The following is a 19,422-nucleotide window of genomic DNA, read 5'->3' on the forward strand; positions in this document are numbered from 1 at the left end:
ATCTTTCTAAAGTACTTTCTCATTACCTCTGGCCTTCAGGGTGTGGTAATTGTGCTAACTTTTACATAAAGTTATTTCTATACTAAGTACCGCCTCCTTGGGAGTATTTGCACATATTGCTGTTGTCAGATGCCATCAAGTCAGATCCACCTCATAGCGACCTTATGTACAACAGAGGGAAACACTGCCTGGTCCTGCGCCATCCTCACAATCGTTATGTTTGAGCCCATTGTTGCAGCCACTGTGTCAATCCATTTCATTGTGGGTCTTCCTCTTTTTCCCTGACCCTCTATTTTACCAAGCATGATGTCCTTCTCCAGGGACTGGTCCCCTCCTGATAACATGTTCAAAGAAAGTGAGACCAACTCTCGCCATCCTCACTTCTAAGGACCATTCTGGCTTTTTGAACAGTCACCAATGTGCACATAGCCATTGATTACTCAAAAAACTCACTATAGGTCAGATAAAATTACAATGCTGCAACTTGTAACTCTTGATGAACTCTTGTCTTATGTAAAAATATAAATCACAGTATGCTACTGACATGTGATAACTTCACCTTTAATTTACTAGCCAAAGGAGATTGATAATATGCTATAAAATTTTAATACAGGAAACATATTGGGGAACAAAACAAACTTTTACGAGGATTTACAGTCTACCAGCATGACTAAAAGAAATGTAAACTAAATATATATATACCTGATTCCACATAACTACTGTTGCCTAATCTCTAATTCGAATATGAAGATCCACTTTAGATTATACTAGTTGAAGCTTTACACTGTATCTTGTTTTTTTTTTTTTTTGCAATTATCAGATATTTCATGTTACACTAATAAAGAGAATTAGCATTTTCCATATCTCATCTGCATTCTTTCTACTCTGGTTTTACAAAACAGGCATTTCAAATGCAGTTGCCCTATCTACTGTGAAGGAAAAGTCCTCCTACCCATGCCACTGGTGCCCACCCTGCTGGCACCCAGCAGTTATCAGTTTAAGGGGACTATCCTGGATGGATGCAAATACTTTGTTCAAGTTTACAAATGTCTCCAAATCCCAATCAGTTATGTACTCTTTTTATTGTATGTACTTTTCACCATATTTACAGTATATCAGATTTAGATGGCTAGGGAAATGCAAAAGGACCCTGGTTGGGACTGAGTTTTCCCTTTCTGACAACTCGTTGCTTGTTATCCATTGCTGTTGAGTCGATTCCAACTCATGGTGACACTATAGGACAGAGTAGAACTGCCCCATGGGGTTTCCTAGGCTGTAATTTTTGCAGAAGCAGACTGCCACATCTTTCTCCCACGGGTTTGAACCGCCAACCTTTTGGCTAGCACCAGTGCTTAACCACTGAGTCACCAGAGCTCCCTTTTTCTGACAAGGTAGAATTAAAACATAAGAAAATCTACTCTGACAGGGATCACAACAGAAGGTCCCGGACAGGGCTAGGGAAAAATGTAAAGCAAAATTCTAACTCACAAAAAAAAAGATCAGACTTACTGGCCTGACAGACTGGAGAAACCCTGAGAGTATGGCCCCTGGACATCCTTTTGGCTCAGTAAAGAAGTCACTCTCGAGGGTCAACCCTCAGCCAAAAATTAGAAGGCCCATATAACAAAACAAGACTAAAGGGACACAACAGCCCAGGGGCAAAGACTAGAAGGGAAGAGGTGACAGGAAAGCTGGTAATAGGAAACCCAAGGTTGAGAAGGGAGAGTGTTGACATGTCGTGGGGTTGTTAACCAATGTCATAAAACAATATGTGTACTGACTGTTTAATGAGAAACTAGTTTGTTCTGTAAACCTTTATCTAAAGTACAATAAAAATAATAATAATAAAAATAAATAAAAAGAACCCAGAGACCTGGCTTTGAGACCCAGTTCTGAGGGAAAAAAAGAAAATCTGAAGTATTTCAGCCCAGTACTGTTGGCATCGCCATTTTAAGACTATAAATTCACAATAGTAACTACTGTGACTATTTAAATAAAGCACTTTGAACAATCACATGCTATATACGATCATATTCTCAGAATTTTAGCTTGTATGAAATTAATGCTTATTTAATGCTGTCTGAAAATCAAGAAGGTAAAGAAAACTACACATTTTGAACATGCCTCCATTAAGAAGCAATGTAGTAAAGTGCTCCCATAAGGCCAGTCACTTAGAAAAGTTAGTGTGTGGACATATTGTAGCATATTTATCTGATATACTCTGTCTCCATAAAACTGTTATTGATTCAAACTGTGCTTGGATATAACTTTGCAAATGTTGCTGTATAAATTTGGGTCTGAAAAAAAATTTTTAATAGTTAACCCTAAAAGCAAAAAATGAACACATGGCTTATGCAATATCACTGTTGGTACTACTCTATACAAAGCACTAAGCTCACATAGGAGCCCTGGTGGTGCAGTGGTTAAGAGGTCAGCTGCCAACCAAAAGGTCGGCAGTTCGAATCCACCAACTGCTACTTGGAAGCCCTATGGGGCAGTTCTGCCGTCCTATAAGGTTGCTGTGAGTTGGAACTGACTCGATGGCACCTAACAACAACAAGCACACATAGGTGTTCAGCATTGCGATGGTCTTTTGAAATACAGAACTTTAAGAATCACGAAATGTTAGAGCTGAGAGGAACCTTGGAAGATATTGAGTTTAGTTCCTCACTTTACAGTTGAGGGTACTGAAGGGCGTGCACACTGACCAAGGGGATCAGCACTGAAGTGTGCTGGGTTAGACACTTCACCTACATTATCATTTCTGCATCTCTAGGTAGGTTGGATTAACCTCCATTTTACATTTAAGAAAATGTAATACACATTAAATGATTTCCTCAAATAAATTCATTAACAGGGAACAGAGGGAACCCAACTTCACAGTTAGTGCTCTTTCCTCATAACAGGGAAACTCAAAATGTGGTGCCAGCAACACCAACATTACCTGAAAGCTTGTTAGAAAAGTTCCAATTCCTAGGCCCCCAAGCAGACCTACTGAATCAGAAACTGTGGGGTGGAGCCCAGCAATCTGTGTCTTAACAAACCCTTCAGGTAATTCTCATGCATGCTCAAGTTTGAAAGCCACTGATCTATCAGCAGCATGTTATCTCTCTGAAACTTTACCTTACTTGGAGCATGCATATTAAAGTATATATAATTTTACACTAAGCTATGACAAAGGTTAAAAGAACTAAGTATAAGAGGGTGGGGCCAAGATGGCAGAGCAGTCAGATACTTCCCGTGGTCCCTTTTACAACAAAGACCCTAAAAAACAAGTGAATAGATTATATATGACAATCTAGGAGCCCAGAACATCAAAGGAAAGTTGAAGAATTGGACTGGGCAGCAGGGGGAGGGAGAGATGGTTCAGAGGCAGTGATGAGTTGTCAGACCTGACCAGGGGTGATCTGGCACCCTGAAGGCTGGGATCAGCTGGCGCCAGTGGTAAAGCAAGCAGTAGCATTCAGGGCACATTTTCCAAGTCAGGAGAGACCAAGTGGCGGAGAGTCTACTCACGCCTCCAGATTTGGCAAAAAGCGGGGCTCAACAGGGCAAAAGATAAGTACATGCGTCTAACCTACTGTGCGGATCAAAAAACACCCTTTGGGAAAAAATTCTCTCCCACTTACCTTCCCCCTTCCCACTCTGCACTGTGTCCCGAGCCAGCTTCAGTGATAGCCCCATTCTCTGGGCCAGAAGTAGGACCCATCTCATGGCCTGAGCCATTTTCTCAGCCTTGAAGAAGGAACAAATTAACATACAGCGAAAAAATCATCTGCTGGCTCCCCTAGGCCAGGAACTCAGCAGAAACAGTTCTTTTGCCTAGGCACAGGCATAAGGGGTCCATGGACTTAGAATGCCTATCATCCCTGCATAGACCTGTGTGGGCCCATTTCAACAGCGTAGGCCCTCATTAGCACAGTACAACAGGGTGTGTACCTGAAGTCTAATGTCAACTGTTTCAGCTATATGGTGGAGAGGCAGGTTTGTAACGTTTGACACCACTCTGTCTATTGAGCAGAGTCCTCACCTCCCCGCATCAGGGGCCTGAGAACTGATGATGGCTCCACCCATACCACCTAGCCACCTGCGACAGGGGTCCAAAGGATAAGTGCTGCCTCCCACTCCTTAAAGTCAACAGCATTGGGTGCCCATAGACAGGCTGCAAAACCCACCCACCTACGCACTCTAGAGGACAGGGACATGCTTTGCTCTCAGACCTTTAGGAGTGGTTGTTAGCCCACTGCCTTGCTCAGTGCCTGACCCCCTACTGCAGCCAGATATCTGTGCCTACACCAATCACCCCTGCTTGTCTAAGACTGTAGGTGACAGCCTGCATCACACACTTGGTGACCGACTACCTGTACAACTGAGCTGAATCCAAACAAGAAAAGTAAATAGACTCCTGGGCTCACATACCTAGTTAACAGCTCTAACCATTTGGTGAGAGGACATTAGAGCTTCGAAGGTGCCAATAATCAAACTAGTTCACTCAAGCAACCTATTTGGGCCTATCCAAAAAAAAAAAAAACAGGAAGCTAGGACACAGTAAGCAAACATAAATAAATACAATAATTTATCAATGGCTCAGAGACAACAGTCAATATTCAATCATATAAAGAGGCAGACCATGACGGTTTCAGCAAGCTCCCAAAACAAAGAATCAAGAAATCTGGATGAAGATAATTTCCTGGAATTATGGAAGGTAGAATACAAAAGATTAATATACAGAACTCTTCAAGAGATCAGCGAAAACACAGAACAAGCCAAGCAGCACAGACAAAGCAAAAGAGGAACTTAAGAAGATTAGAGAAGAGCATAGTGACAAATTTAACAAGCTGCAAGAATCCACAGAGAGGCAGCAAACAGAAATCCAGAAGATTAACAACAAAATTTCAGAATTAGACAACTCAGTAGAAAGTCATAGGAGCAGAACTGAGGCGACAGAAGTCAGAATTAGTGCAATTGAAGATAAAGCACTTGACACCAGCATATTTGAGGAAAAATCAGATAAAAGAATTTAAAACAATGAAGAAATCCTAAGAATTTTGTGGGACAGCATCAAGAGGGATAACCTATGAGTGACTGCAGTACAAGAATAGGGGTGGGGGAAGGGGTAGCAGAAAATACAGAGAGAATTGTTAAAGATTTGTTGGCAGGAAACTTCCCTGATATTGTGAAAGACAAGGAGATATCTATCTAAGAAGCTCATCAAACCCCACACAGGGTAGATCCCAAAAGAAAGTCACCAAGACATATTATAATCAAACTTGCCAAAACCAAAGATAGAGAATTTTAAGAGCAGCTAGGGATAAACAGGAAACCCTGGTGGTGTAGTGGTTAAGAGCTATGGCTGCCAACCAAGAGGTCGGCAGCTCAAATCTGCCAGGTGCTCCTTAGAAACTCTATCGGGGCAGTTCTACTCTGTCCTATAGGGTTGCTATGAGTCGGAATTGACTCAACGGCAGTGAGTTTGGTTTTGGGTTTTGAGGGATAAACAAAAAGTCACCTACAAATGAGAGGCAATAAGACTAAACGGAGACTACTCAGCAGAAACCATGCAGGTAAGAAGGCAATGGGATGACACATATAAAGCCTTGAAGGAAAAAGACTGCCAGCCAAGAATTACATATCCAGCAAAACTGTCTCTCAAAGATGATGGTGAAATTAGGACATTTCCAGATTAAGAGAAGTTTAGGCAATTTGCAAAAATCAAACCAAAATTACAAGAAATACTAAAGGGAGTCCTCTGGTTAGAAAATCAATAACATCAGATAACAACTCAAGACATCAACATAGGACAGAGCAACCAGATATCAAGCCACATAGGGAAATCACAAAAATAAATCAAAGCTAAAATGCTCCAAACAGGGAAACAGAGATGTCATTATCTAAACGATGACAACATTAAAACAAAAAAGAAAGACTAAAAAATGTAGTCATAGATCTTTCATATGGAAAGGAAGTCAAAGTGTTATAAAGAAATAAAACTGGTTTAAATTTAGAAAAATAGGGGTAAATATTAAGATAACCACAAAGGAAACTAACAATCCTATATATCAAAATAAAAACAAGAAAAACATAAAGACTCAGCAAATACAAAATCAACAACAATGAAAAAGAGGAAAAGAAAATATATAAAGAAAAACTACTCAGCACAAAAAATTAAGCAGAACAAAGAAACTGTCACAACACACATACAAAAAAGACACCAAAATGACGGCACTAAACTCACACCTATCAATGATTATGCTGAATGTAAATGGACTAAATGCACCAACAGAGACAGAGAGTGGCAGAAGGGATTAAAAAACACGATCCGTCTATATGCTGCCTATAAGAGACATGCCTTAGACTTAAAGACACAAACTAAAACTCAAAGAATGGAAAAATATATATATATTAAGCAAACAACAATCAAAAAAGATCAGGGCTGGCAATATTATTTTCTGACAAAAAAAAAAGACTTTAAAGTAAAATCCACCACGAAGGATAAGGAAGGACACTATAAAATGATTAAAGGGTCAATACACCAGGAAGACATAACCATAATAAAAAATATTTATGCACCCAACGACAGGGCTACAAAATACATAAACTCTAACAGCACTGAAAACAGAGACAGACAGCTCCACAACAAGAGTAGGAGACGTCAACATACCGCTTACGGTGAAGGATAGAACATCCAGAAAGAAGCTCAATAAAAACACAGAACATCTAAATGCCACAATCAACCAATTTGACCTCACAGACATATGAAGAACACTTCACCCCACAGCAGCCAAGTATACTTTCTTTTCCAATGCACACAGAACGTTCTCCAGAGTAGACCACATATTAGGCCATAAAGCAAGCCTTAAAAGAATCTAAAACATTCAAATATTACAAAGCATCTTCTGACCATAAAACCATTAAAGTAGAAATAAATAACAGAAAAGACAAGGAAAAAAAAAAATCGAACACATGGAAAAGTAAACAACACCTTGCTCAAAAAATACTGGGTTACAGAAGAAATTAAGGATGGAATAAAGAAATTCATAGAATCAAATGAGAATGAAAACACATCCTGCCAGAACCTTTAGGACACAGCAAAAGAAGTGCTCAGAGGTCAATTTATAGCATTAAATGCGCATACCCAAAAAGAAGAATGAGCCAAAATCAAGGAATTATCCCCATAACTCGAACAAATAGGAGAGCAGCAAAAGAAGTCCTTGGGGCTGTGGGGACCATGGTCTCAGGGAACATCTAGTTCAACTGGCATATTTTATAAAGAAAATGTTCTACATTCTACTTTGGTGAGTAGTGTCTGGGGTCTTAAAAGCCTGTCAGTGGCCATCTAGGATACTCCACTGGTCTCAACCCTTTGGGAGCAAGGAAGAATAAAAAAACTAAAGACACAAGGGAAAGATTGGTCCAGAGGACTAACTGACCACATCTCCACCATGGCCTCCACCAGACTGAGTCCAGGACAACTAGATGGTGCCCAGCTACCACCACGGACTGGTCTGACAGGGATCACAACAGAGGGTCTCGGACAGAGCTGGGGAAAAAAATGTACAAAATTCTAACTCAAAAAGAAAGACCAGATTTGCTGGCCTGACAGAGACTGGAGAAACCCTGAGAGTATGGCCCCCAGACATGCTTATAGCTCAGTAATGAAGTCACTCCTGAGGTTCACCCTTCAACCAAAGATTGGACAGGCCCATAAAACAAAACGAGGCTATAGGGGCACACTAGCCCAGGGGCAAGGTCTAGAAGGCAGGCGAGAACAGAAAAGCCGGTAATAGGGAACCCAAGGTTGAGAAGAGAGAGTGTTGACGTGCCGTGGGGTTGTTAACCAATGTCACATAACAATATGTTTAGTAACTGTTTAATGAGAAACTAGTTTGTTCTGTAAACCTTCATCTAAAGTTTAATAAAAAATTTGAAAAAAAAAAAAGAAGAAGAAGAAGCCCTTTGGCACCAGAAGAAAGCAAATGTTAGAAATCAGAGCAGAATTAAATGAAATAGAGAATAGAAAAACAATTGAAAGAGTTAACAAGACCCAAAGCTAGTTCTTTGAAAAGATCAACAAAATCAATCAACCACTGGCCAAACTGACAAAAGAAAAACAGGAGAGAACGCAAATGACCCAAAAAAGAAATGAGATGGGCAATATCACAACAGACCCAACTGAAATTAAAAGGATCATAACAGAATACTATGAAAAATCGTATTCTGTAACAAATTTTGAAAACCTAGAGGAAATGGATAAATTTCTAGAAACAAACTACCTATCTAAACTAACACAAACAGAGGTAGAACAACTAAATAAACCTATAAGGAAAAGAGAGATTGAAAAGGTAATTAAAAAAACTCCCGACAAAGAAAGTCCTGGCCCTGATGGCTTCACTGTAGAATTTTACCTAACTTTTAGAGAAAAGTTGTCACCACTACTACTGAAGTTATTTCAGAGCACAGAAAAGGATGGTATACTCCCAAACTCATTGTATGAAACCAGCATAACCCTGATGCCAAAACCAGGTAAAGACACCACAAAAAAAGAAAATTATAGACCTATATCCCTCATGAATGTAGATGCAAAAATCCTCAACAAAATTCTCGCCAATAGAATTCAACAACATATCAAAAAAACAGCTCACCACGACCAAGTGGGATTCATACCAGGTATGCAGGAATGGTTTAACATTAAAAAACAATCAATGCAATCCATCACACAAACAAAGCAAAAGACAAGAAACATATGATCTTATCAATTGATGCAGAAAAGGCATTTGACAAAGTCCAACACCCATTCATGATAAAAACTCAGCAAAACAGGAACAGAAGGGAAATTCCTCAACATAGCAAAATGCATTTATATGAAGCCAACAGCCAGCATCATCCTAAACGGAGAGAGTCTGAAAGCATTCCCCTTGAGAAAAGGAACCAGACAAGGATGCCCTTTATCACTGCTCTTACTCAACATTGGGTGGGAGGTCCTAGCCAGAGCAATTAGGCTAGAAAAAAAAACAAAGGCATCCAAATTGGTGAGGAAGAAGTAATGGTATCTTTATTTGCAGATGATATGATCTTATACACAGAAATCCCTAAAGAATCCACAGGAAAACTACTAGAACTAATAGAAGAGTTCAGCAGAGTATCAGGATACAAGATAAAAAAAAAAATCAGTTGGATTCCTCTACACCAACAAAGAGAACACTGAAGAAGAAATCACGAAATCAATACCATTTACCATAGCCCTCAAGAAGATAAAATACTTACGAATGAATCTAACCAGAAACATAAAAGGCCTATACAAAGAAAACTACAAGGGACTACTGCAAGAAACCAAAAGAGACCCACATAAGTGGGAAAACATACCTTGCTCATGTTTAGGATGACTCAGCATTGTGAAAATACCTATTCTACCCAAAGCGATGCATAGATACAATGTAATCCTGATCCAAATTCCAAAGGCAGTTTTTAATAAAATGGAGAAGCAAATCGTCAACTTAATATGGAAAGAAAATAGACCTGGATAAGTAAAGCATTATTGAAAAAGAAGAAGAAAGTGGGAGGCCTCACATTACCTGATTTTAGAAACTACTATACCACCGTGGTAGTAAAAACAACCTGGTACTGGTACAACAGACACAGAAACCGATGAACAGAATTGAGAATCCAGACGTAAATTCATACACCAGAAGAGAAACTAGATTAACTGGGAAAAAAAACAAAACTAACTGGGAGCTCCTAAAAATCAAACACTCATGCTCATCCAAAGATTTCACCAAGACAGTAAAAAGAGAACCTATACACTCAGAAAATTTTTTGGCTATGACAATTCTGATCAGCATCTAATCTCTAAAATCTACAAGATACTGGAAAACCTCAACCACAAAAATAACCCAATCAAAAAATGGGCAAAGGGTATGAGCAGGCCAACAGGCGCTTCACCAAAGAAGACATTCAGGTGGCTAACAGATGCACGAGGAAATGCTCACGATCATTAGCCATTAGAGAAATGCCAAGCAAAACTACAATGAGATACCATCTCACCCCAACAAGGCTAGCTTTACTCCAAAAAACACAAAATAATAAATGTTGAAGAGGTTATGGAGAGACTGGAACACTTATACACTGCTAGTGAGAATGTAAAGGTATAACCACTTTGGAAATCAATTTGGTGTTTCCTTAAAAAGCTAAAAATAGAACTATCATACAATCCAGCAATCCCATTCCCTGGAATATATCCTAGAGAAATAAGAGCCCTCACACAAATACATTCACACTCATGTTCATTGCAGCACTGTTTACAATAGCAAAGAGATGGAAACAACCTAGGTGCCCATCAATAGATGAATGGATAAACAAATTATGGTATATTCACACAATGGAATACTATGCAATGATAAAAGACGAATCTGTGAAACATCTCATAACATGGAGGATTCTGGAAGGCATTATGCTGAGTGAAATCAGTCAGGGCAAAAGGACAAATATTGTATGAGATCACTATTATAAGAACTCAAGAAAAAAGTTAAACACAGAAGAAAAGATTCTTTGATGGTTTCAAGGGTAGGGAGGGAGGGAGAGGGGTATTCACTAACTAGATAGTAGAAAAGAATTATTTTAGGTGAAGGGAAAGGACAACACACAATACGGAAGTCAGCACAACTGGACTAAACTGAAAGCTATGAAGTTTCCGGAATACAACCAAACACTTCGACGGACAGAGTAGCAGGGGCGCAGGTCTGAGGACTATGGTTTCCGGTGACATCTAGGTCAATTGGCATAACAAAGTATATTAAGAAAACATTACGCATCCCACTTTGGTGAGTGGTGTCTGGGGTCTTAAAAGCCAGCAAGCAGCCATCTAAGATGCATCAATTGGTCCCAACCCACCTGGAGCAAAGGAGAATGAAGAACACCAAAGACACAAGGAAAATATGAGCCCAAGAGACAGAGAGTGCCACATATACCAGAGGCTCCATCAGCCTGAGACAGGAAGACTTAGATGGTACCTGGCTACCACCAATGGCTGACAGGGAACACAACAGAGGGTTCCTGATGGAGCTGGAGAAAAGGGGCGTCCAGAACTCAAATTCTCATAAAAAGACCAGACTTAACGGTCTGAGACTGGGGGGACCGCAGAGGACATGGCCTCTGGACTCTCTGTTTGCCCAAAACTAAAACCATTCCTGAAGCCAACTCATCAAAGATTAGACTGGACTATAAGACATGATGGAAACCCTGATGGTGTAGTGGTTAAGAGTTTGGCTGCTAACCAAAAGATGGGCAGTTTGAATCTACCAGGTGCTCCTTGGAAACCCTATGGGGCAGCTCTACCCCGTCCTATAGGGTCGTTATGAGTCAGAATCCACTTGACAGCAACAGGTTTTGGTTTATAAGACATGACACTGGTGAGGAGGGCGCTTCTTAACTCAAGTGGACACTTGAGAGTAAGTGGGCAGCTCCTGTCTGGAGGCCAGATGAGAATGAACAAGAGTTGCTTGAATTGACACAGGAAATACGGGGGGGGGGGGGTAGGGAAGAGTGTGCTGTCACATTATAGGGAGGGCAACTAGCGCCACATAACAACGTGTGTAAGTTTTTGTATAAGAAACTGACGAATTGTAAACTTTCACTTAAAGCACAATAAAAAAGAACAAAAAACTTAGTATATTATACTTTATCCCAGAATAATTAAGGATAGCCTTCAACAAAACTTTGCTTTGAAAGTTACATTGTCTGATTGACACTGAATTTTCCATAAGGAAAAAGGAAAATGTGAAGGACATTCCAAACAAGTAAATACCTGCAGTAAGACTCTAAACAGTTGTTTTTACCTAGTGTCAAAAATAAGACTCTTGAAACGGAATTCTTCCTACCTGCCTTGCAAAAATCCATGGAAATTACTGGATGCTCTCACATAACTGACTTCAGTGTTGCCTGAGATAATTACAACAATTAAAGTTTTAATCCAAGTAGAGAAATACTGAATAGTTAGTATACAAGGATCGTTTGAATCACTTCTAAATTAAAGTTGGTAAAAGAAAGAAATCACATGTAAAATTAAAAACTAAAAATTTCATGGAGTAACTTATTAAAATTTCCAGTTTTGAAGTTTTACTTTTCCAAGTTGAAAGACATCAGGAAGGAAATGTTGTCTCTAGCTGAGTGCTTCTTCACCCCAAGCTCCCAACTGACAAATAAGATCACATTCATGTCACCACATATTCAAAATATTCTCTCAGTGGAGATGTTACCATTTCACGTTAGCATTTTATAGCAAATGCCTAACCCGACAGCACTGCTTCTCATTATGCAATTTTTTTCTTAAATATGTCAACGGTTTCATTTAACATTCTAAATGAAATACATATTAAATAATTTTATTTAAAAAATACTGCTCTTTAAAATGCAATGACATTAAAATGATGCTTAGTTTTTAAGACATACAAACCACAGTTCTTTTTAGATAAAAAGGAAGTCTAAGGAAACAAAAATTAAAGATTTTACTTGTCATGCCATCTTTACTCCTGATGACAAAACAAAAGAGGCTTCAGATTAATAGAACAGCAAATTCCCAATGGTCATTATTTGCTTTTAATTTATAATGAACTCATTTTCTGTCCCCAGTTTATTAAAGGCCCTTAAGATTTAAAGGGAAATTTTATTACTTCTTGTTCAGGCAAATGTGGATACTATAAAAAAGAAACTGTGAAGTTTAAAAATTGCAAGTCTGTGTAAAAAGTGTACCACAATTTATTTAAATGAAATTTTTGGCACAACATGATAGATGTATTACACTAGAACACTGCTTCAAATTCTATAAACTATAAAAAAAAATAGCCCTCATAAATGCCATATCACCATAAAAATCAGTACACAATGTTAGCTATAGAAGGTTAACCTGCAGATGGCACAGAGATTACTCATCTCTTATTTCTGTGAATTATTCCTAAATTATTTAGTAAGAAGAAATATTTCAAAAGCGCAGTAGGAAGAAATGAAGCAGGATTATAACAAAACCTGAACCACTAAAAATGAAAATAATGTTTCATTTATTTGTTAATATGATTCTGGAAAAAATATCTTCTAATTAATTCATCCTTTATCCTCCTTTTAAGGTATTTTTTCTTCAGTCAGCACACTGAGATTAGCGCTAAAGACATTACCACACTGACTGCTGAAAAAACTTGGCTTCCCAGAGGAGTCATACCTTGCAACCCCAAGCTGGCTCTGCACGATTGATTTCAAAGTGGTCATTAACATTCTTCCTGAAACAAGGCTGTGTACCTTTGAGAACATTCACATTTAACCTTGTGAGCTCACTTCTACAGAAACAATGAACTTTCTTTTTCAGCTGCCAGAGGGGAAAATCATTTTAATGTAAGGAATCAATTAAGTCTAGCTGACTGAAGCCAGTATCTCAATAAAAAAAAAAAAAAATTATTTAAGGGATTACGTATAGGTGCATTACATACCTTTAATGGGTCTGAGCTTCAAAGAGTATCCACCCAAGCATTTGAAGGCTGCCTCCTTGTTCAGTTTTATTTTAGCTGAGATTCTGATGTTCATCTAACAAAGTCCTTCTGACAAAATACCACACTTCCTTCAATCAAGGCCATATTTTGAAACATTATACAATAATGGAATTCAAATTATCTACGGCTCCTAACCAAAGGGTCGGCAGTTCGAATCCGCCAGGCGCTCCTTGGAAACTCTATGGGGCAGCTCTACTCTGTCCTATAGGGTCGCTATGAGTTGGAATCGACTCGACGGCAATGGTTTCAATGGGTTTATGGAAAGAAAAGTAAAAGTCTGAAAACAAGGTATTAGAAATCCCCACTTGTGTCTTTAGATTCTGAAAAATAGAATCACGGGCCAACACTGTTCTCACAGGGAGGAAAGACAACAGCAGTCCCTTGAGTTAACCTCTGTCCAGTACTTCCAAATGCCTGCGATGTGGCTGCTGTGATGATGGGGCCTTGACACCTAGATTTCTGGGTAATCCACAGAATGGAAGTAACCCACCACAACTTTGTGTCTTGATAAACTCTTTATTACAAAAGAGGAGAAAGGAAGACCTCAATTGCTCACGCAAATGGCTGCAGTATTCAAACATAACAATCATTCAGATAAATAAACCTGAGAGAAAAGATAATACGTGGGTGGGCAAAGCAGCAGCAATTTATATTTTTAATCAATCAACCTCTATCTCTTTTAAAACGGTAGCGTAGTGGTTAAGAGTGCTACGGCTCCTATCCAAAAGATTGGCAGTTCGAATCCACCAGGTGCTCCTCGGAAACTCTGTGGGGCAGTTCTACTTTGTCCTATAGGGTCGCTGTGAGTCGAAATCAACTTGTCGGAAAAGGTTTTTTGGTTTTTTTGGTTCCTTGATACAGCACCCACCTAGTGGAAGAAGACCTGCTCGAGGTCTATCAAGTTCAGCTAACTAAGCATTACTACCTTCCAGAATCTTAAGTGACAACACATGATCTGTATGAAGATGTGAACACAGAGCACATGAACAACCAAAAAACTCTAAGTTCAACCTCTTTTCTTACCATATTTACAGAACACTTTAAAGTTTGAGTTTCGCCTCCACTGTTTCAATTATTTTAGCTTGTAAACTGATGAAGTAAAACCAGAAAGAAAAGGTGTTTAGATAATGAACTTCAACCAAAATTAGTCTTTGAGTAATTGAAATGTTACTTCATTAAATTCCTGTTAATAAAAAATTCCTTGCAAGTCCACATTCTTCACACACCTTTACCTTGTCAAGCTCTACAGACAAACAGTATAATAAAATGAACATTATTTTTAGTTTAACAAGAATTTTTGGTGGCACCCAGGGAGAGTATGGTTGTCTTTTTTAATTTGATATCATATTAAACTAATATAATATGAAAGTTCTCAGGACTAAGCAGGAAGATGGCTAAACTTCACTTTAGACTCATGGTAACACCAAAGTGATTTAAAAAAAAAAAGTGACAGGACAAACTGAAGCAAAACACTGCAAAGAGAATTTTTTAAAAAAGCAGATTCGATGAGAAATTTTAAAGAGAACTAAATGATTCTCACAAAGCTAGAAAAGGAAATGGGTTTTGTCTAATCAAAAGGCTGGATGAATCCTGAGACATTCACCCAAAGAGGTGTGTGGTAAAGAAAGCCCAGGAGCCGTTGCACAGTGAGTATGTATAAGATTGAAGCTTAAGAGTTACAATTAGAAATAAAATTTAAATTAATCTTAGCAGAAGAAAAATTCAAATTTAATTTTTAAAGTAGAATTTTTTCTTGCCTTCCTTCTTTGATATTTTAATCATTAAAAATTTATTTAGGAAAATTAGAATTAAAGAAGATTCCAGTTCTAGAGCAATTTGGCACATTTATACATGAAAACAAACAAACTAGAACCACTTGATACATCTATAATACACAAATACATATATATATAAACATTTTTAAACATTTTATTTTAATAATATTCTTTATCACTTCAGTTTAAATCATTCCATTATGAAAATTTCCTAATTGAAGAGTGAATATTTTTCAAAACTCTAAATTAAGCAGAGCTTTATCAATTAAATTTATAGCAATATAGACTTTAGAAATACATAAGTCTTCGTTTTACAATAATACTTCCCATATAAAAATTTGTCATGGTTTGTCACAGATTCAAAATACAAGGCAACTAATGCTATGAAAGGATAACACAGTATACGTAGTGTAAGCAAACAAGATCTTTTCTCAAATAATTATTCTTTTTAAAGCCCCACCAAACTGGCATGAACACACTTCTTGCATAAATTAAACATTCTTGTTTGTGTTGTTAATTTGCAATATTCTACAAAACTCAGAAATACAATCCGTACCTATTACAGACAGCTTATTTCAGCATTTTACCTGTAAGAAACACTGATCTATATACTTAAATGATTTCCTGACAATGTTTTTGCCCAGCATTTAACAAATATGTGAAAATAAAGTCTCTAGAACATTAGGATTTTATTCCTTGGTTAGTTCAAATTTTCGCATCTGCTGAACTCCTTGAGATGTGTAAGGCAGGCTGGCCCTTTAGAGAGACTGTGGACGAGAACTTCCTAGAGTTGTAGTGATATGTATACAGCTACACAGCAAAGTACTTCATTATAAAAATGAAGAAAACAGATAGGAGGAAAACATATTTCAGAGTTTCAAAGAACTGAAACCGTTATTTTTCAGACTAGGCACTGAGACATTTTTCTACAAAAACTTGCCAGAGATTGTCTCTTCGCTGTATAATGTTCCATTACTGGCTAAAAGTAAAAAAAAAAAAAAAAAAAAACACACACACACACACACAAAATCATCATTAGGTTACAGTTTTCAAAATTTTAACTTTCTATATTTTATATTTTAAAAAGCAGATTATCTTAACGTTGACATATAGTAAGCAATAAATACACTTACTAGCTAGGTGTTTGAACTAGAGGTGAGCACTAACAACTCAAGAAAGTTCTAAAGCAATCTCAAAGGCTGACATCCAATCCTACCTGAGGGTAGCACGACAGCGGTGTTATTTCTGTATATTCCAGCATCACCCGGGTGGAGACAAAGGCTCCTGCCTAACCTGTTCTGTTCTATTCTATTTTATTGTAATCTGTCTTCTGTGTTTTTCATTACCTCCCTTTTAGCTAGCTTTCACTTCTAAAAAGACTGAAATCTTGCCTGGGGTGGAGGAAATGTGGTTACAAGTGAGTATGGTGATAACACATTGCATACATATACAAGGAGGAAAAGTGCATAAATTTCATCTTTAAAAAACTTTAAATAACTCTGTGTGTGTCTTAGTTATCTAGTGCTGCTATAACAGAAATGCCACAAATAGGTGGTTTTAACAAACACAAATTTATTTTCTTACAGTTAGGAGGCTGTGTGTGGCTCTAGAGGAAAGCTCTCTGTGTGTCAGCTCTGGTGGAAGGTCCTTGTCACTTACAGCTTCTGCTCCTGGGCATTCTACATGTGGCTTAGCATCCCTCATCTCGGGAAACCCTGGTGGCGTAGTGGTTAAGTGCTAAGGCTGTTAACCAAGAGGTTGGCAGTTTGAATCCGCCAGGCACTCCTTGGAAACTCTACAGGGCAGTTCTACTCTGTCCTATAGGGTCACGATGAGTCAGCATCGACTAGAAGGCAGTGGGTTTGGTTTGGTTTTGGTTTCCCTCATCTCTGCTTGCCAGCTTTGATTTAATCTCTTTGATATCTCAAAAGAGATTGACTCAGGATACACCCTACACTAATCTTGCCTCATTAACATAACAAAGGCAATTCATTCCCAAGTAAGATTATAACCATAGGCATAGAGGTTAGGAATTATAATGTATATTTTTAGGGGACGCCATGTAATCCATAACAGTGTGTTTAATTTAAAGACAGCAAATAAACACATCGCTGGTGGGAATGTAAAATGGTATAGCTATTGTGGTAAACAGCCTGGTGGTTTCTTGAAAAACTAAAAATAGAACTACCAGATCCAACAATTCCACTCCTAGGTATATGCCCAAGAGACCTGAAAGCAGAGGGTCAAACAGAGACTTGCACACCAATGTTCACTGCAGCACTATTCACAACGGCCAAAAGGTGGAAACAATCTAAACGTCCATCAACAGATGAATGGATAAACAAATGTGGTACATACATACAATGGGATACTACTCAGCCAGTAGGAGAAAGGAAGTCTTGATAAATGCTACAATACAGATGGAGCTTGAAGACTTATACTGAGTGATACAAGCCAATCACAAAAGGACAAATATTATATGACCTCACTTGTGTAAAAAGATAAGAAAAGGCTGGTGTATAGAGAACAAAGCTTATTAGTGGTTACCAGTGGCGGAGGCAGGGGAAAAGGGGGGGAGTCAATGGTGACAGAAAAAATCACATTGATTAAGGGTAGGGTTGCAGTGCCGATCACTGTAATTGCTGCCAATAAGTTGCACACCTGTAAAAAGTTTATCTGGCAAAAAGATGTGTGATGGGTATATTTACAATGACAAAAAATTAATAAATAAAAAGTAGCTGCGTATGTACAACCAAAAACTTCATGTGACTTGGTTCCTTGATTTGGAGGTTTAGGGTCATGGTTTCATGGGACATTCCATCTAATTGGCCTAATAGCATGTTTAGTGCTTCTGTTCTACCTCCTAGTTTGTTGCGTAGTACATGGGGTCTTAAAAATCTTCAAGCAGCCATCCAAGGCATGACAATTCGTCTCTATTAGCCTGGAGCAAGAGGAAAAAGTAGAGTCAGGAATAGAAGGATATGGAATGTGTGGCTAATTGCCTCCATGAACAACTCCCTCTTTTGCCATGAGACCAGAAGAACTGGATGATGCCCGGGTACCATTACGGAACATTTTGATCAAAGATTGTATAGAACGGTCCTGATCAAAAGGGGGAAAACAGAGAATAGAATTTCAAATTTCCACAGATTCCAGACTTTCTAGAGCCACGGAGGCTGGATGAACCCTGAAACTATTGTCTTGAGATAATCTTTAAAACTTAAACTAATGTATCCCCTGAAGTCTTCTTTAAACCAAACAATAGTTTAACTAGTAAAGAACATCTGCTTTGAGCATTACTGCATTTTTATGCAAATAACGCACACCTTCCATGTTAGTTTGCCAACCGTGCCCTCCCCCCATGAGGTATTTTCATAAACGCCACTATGCTGATTTTTTTACGTGCTGCGGTAAAAAAAAATTGGCATAGTGCACTTACAAAAATACCACGTGGGGGGAGGGTGAAGTTAGCAAACAAACGTAGAAAGTATTTGTTATTTGCATAAATACACTGTACACTCTTTTAAGAATGATCTATATAGGATCAAAGTGACAACAGCAACTCAAAAGATTAGATACAGGAAGCTTAAGGGGCAGTGACTTTACATTAATGTTAGAGAACAACTCAGAAAGGAGTATGAGAATGGTTGCACAATTCAAAGAATCAATGTCACTAAATGTTACATGCAGCAACTGTTGAACTGAAGTATGTTTTGCTGTGTATATTCTCAACAACACAACAAAATAAAATTAAACAAAAATTTACCTCCCAAGCACCCTTCCTCAGGAAGGTACCAGAGGATAGCTACAGCAAAACAGTGTAAATCAATAAAGACAAGACATAGGATCTAGAAAACTATGGATCTACAACAAAAGCCAGAGGCAAAGAATGATGGTGAAGGAAGATAGTAAGATAATAGCTATGAGGCAGCCTGAAGAACAACTAGTCCACTTTGGAGCATGTCAGAAACCTCCAGGAAAGCTTTCTTCAAGAAAATGAAACTAGACATACTACCTTATGCGTGTTAAGGTAAACGCACATAAAGGGTAAAGGGTGGATACTTACCAAAATAGTACATTTTTTCTCGAACTTCAATTACTTTTATAATTACAGA

At 38.3% G+C, this 19,422-nt stretch overlaps 1 protein-coding gene across 5 annotated transcripts in view; it reads right to left on the reverse strand.

Annotated features, from left to right (window-relative positions):
- Nucleotides 1–791: 791 nt before the first annotated feature.
- The window catches only part of SLC35F5 (solute carrier family 35 member F5), a 62,172-nt gene continuing 43,541 nt past the window's right edge, over nt 792–19,422 (reverse strand). For 3 of the 5 annotated variants that reach the window (XM_010586353.3, XM_010586351.3, XM_023543024.2), the window contains one exon: nt 792–16,286. The gene's annotated coding sequence lies outside the window, so the exon portion shown is untranslated. Of the gene's footprint in view, nt 16,287–16,321; nt 18,249–19,422 lie in introns of those variants that run through there. The other 2 variants (XM_003405870.4, XM_010586352.3) reach the window with 2 other exon arrangements.

This window comes from Loxodonta africana, chromosome 6 (assembly GCF_030014295.1).
Source record: "Loxodonta africana isolate mLoxAfr1 chromosome 6, mLoxAfr1.hap2, whole genome shotgun sequence".
Classification (NCBI taxonomy): domain Eukaryota; kingdom Metazoa; phylum Chordata; class Mammalia; order Proboscidea; family Elephantidae; genus Loxodonta; species Loxodonta africana.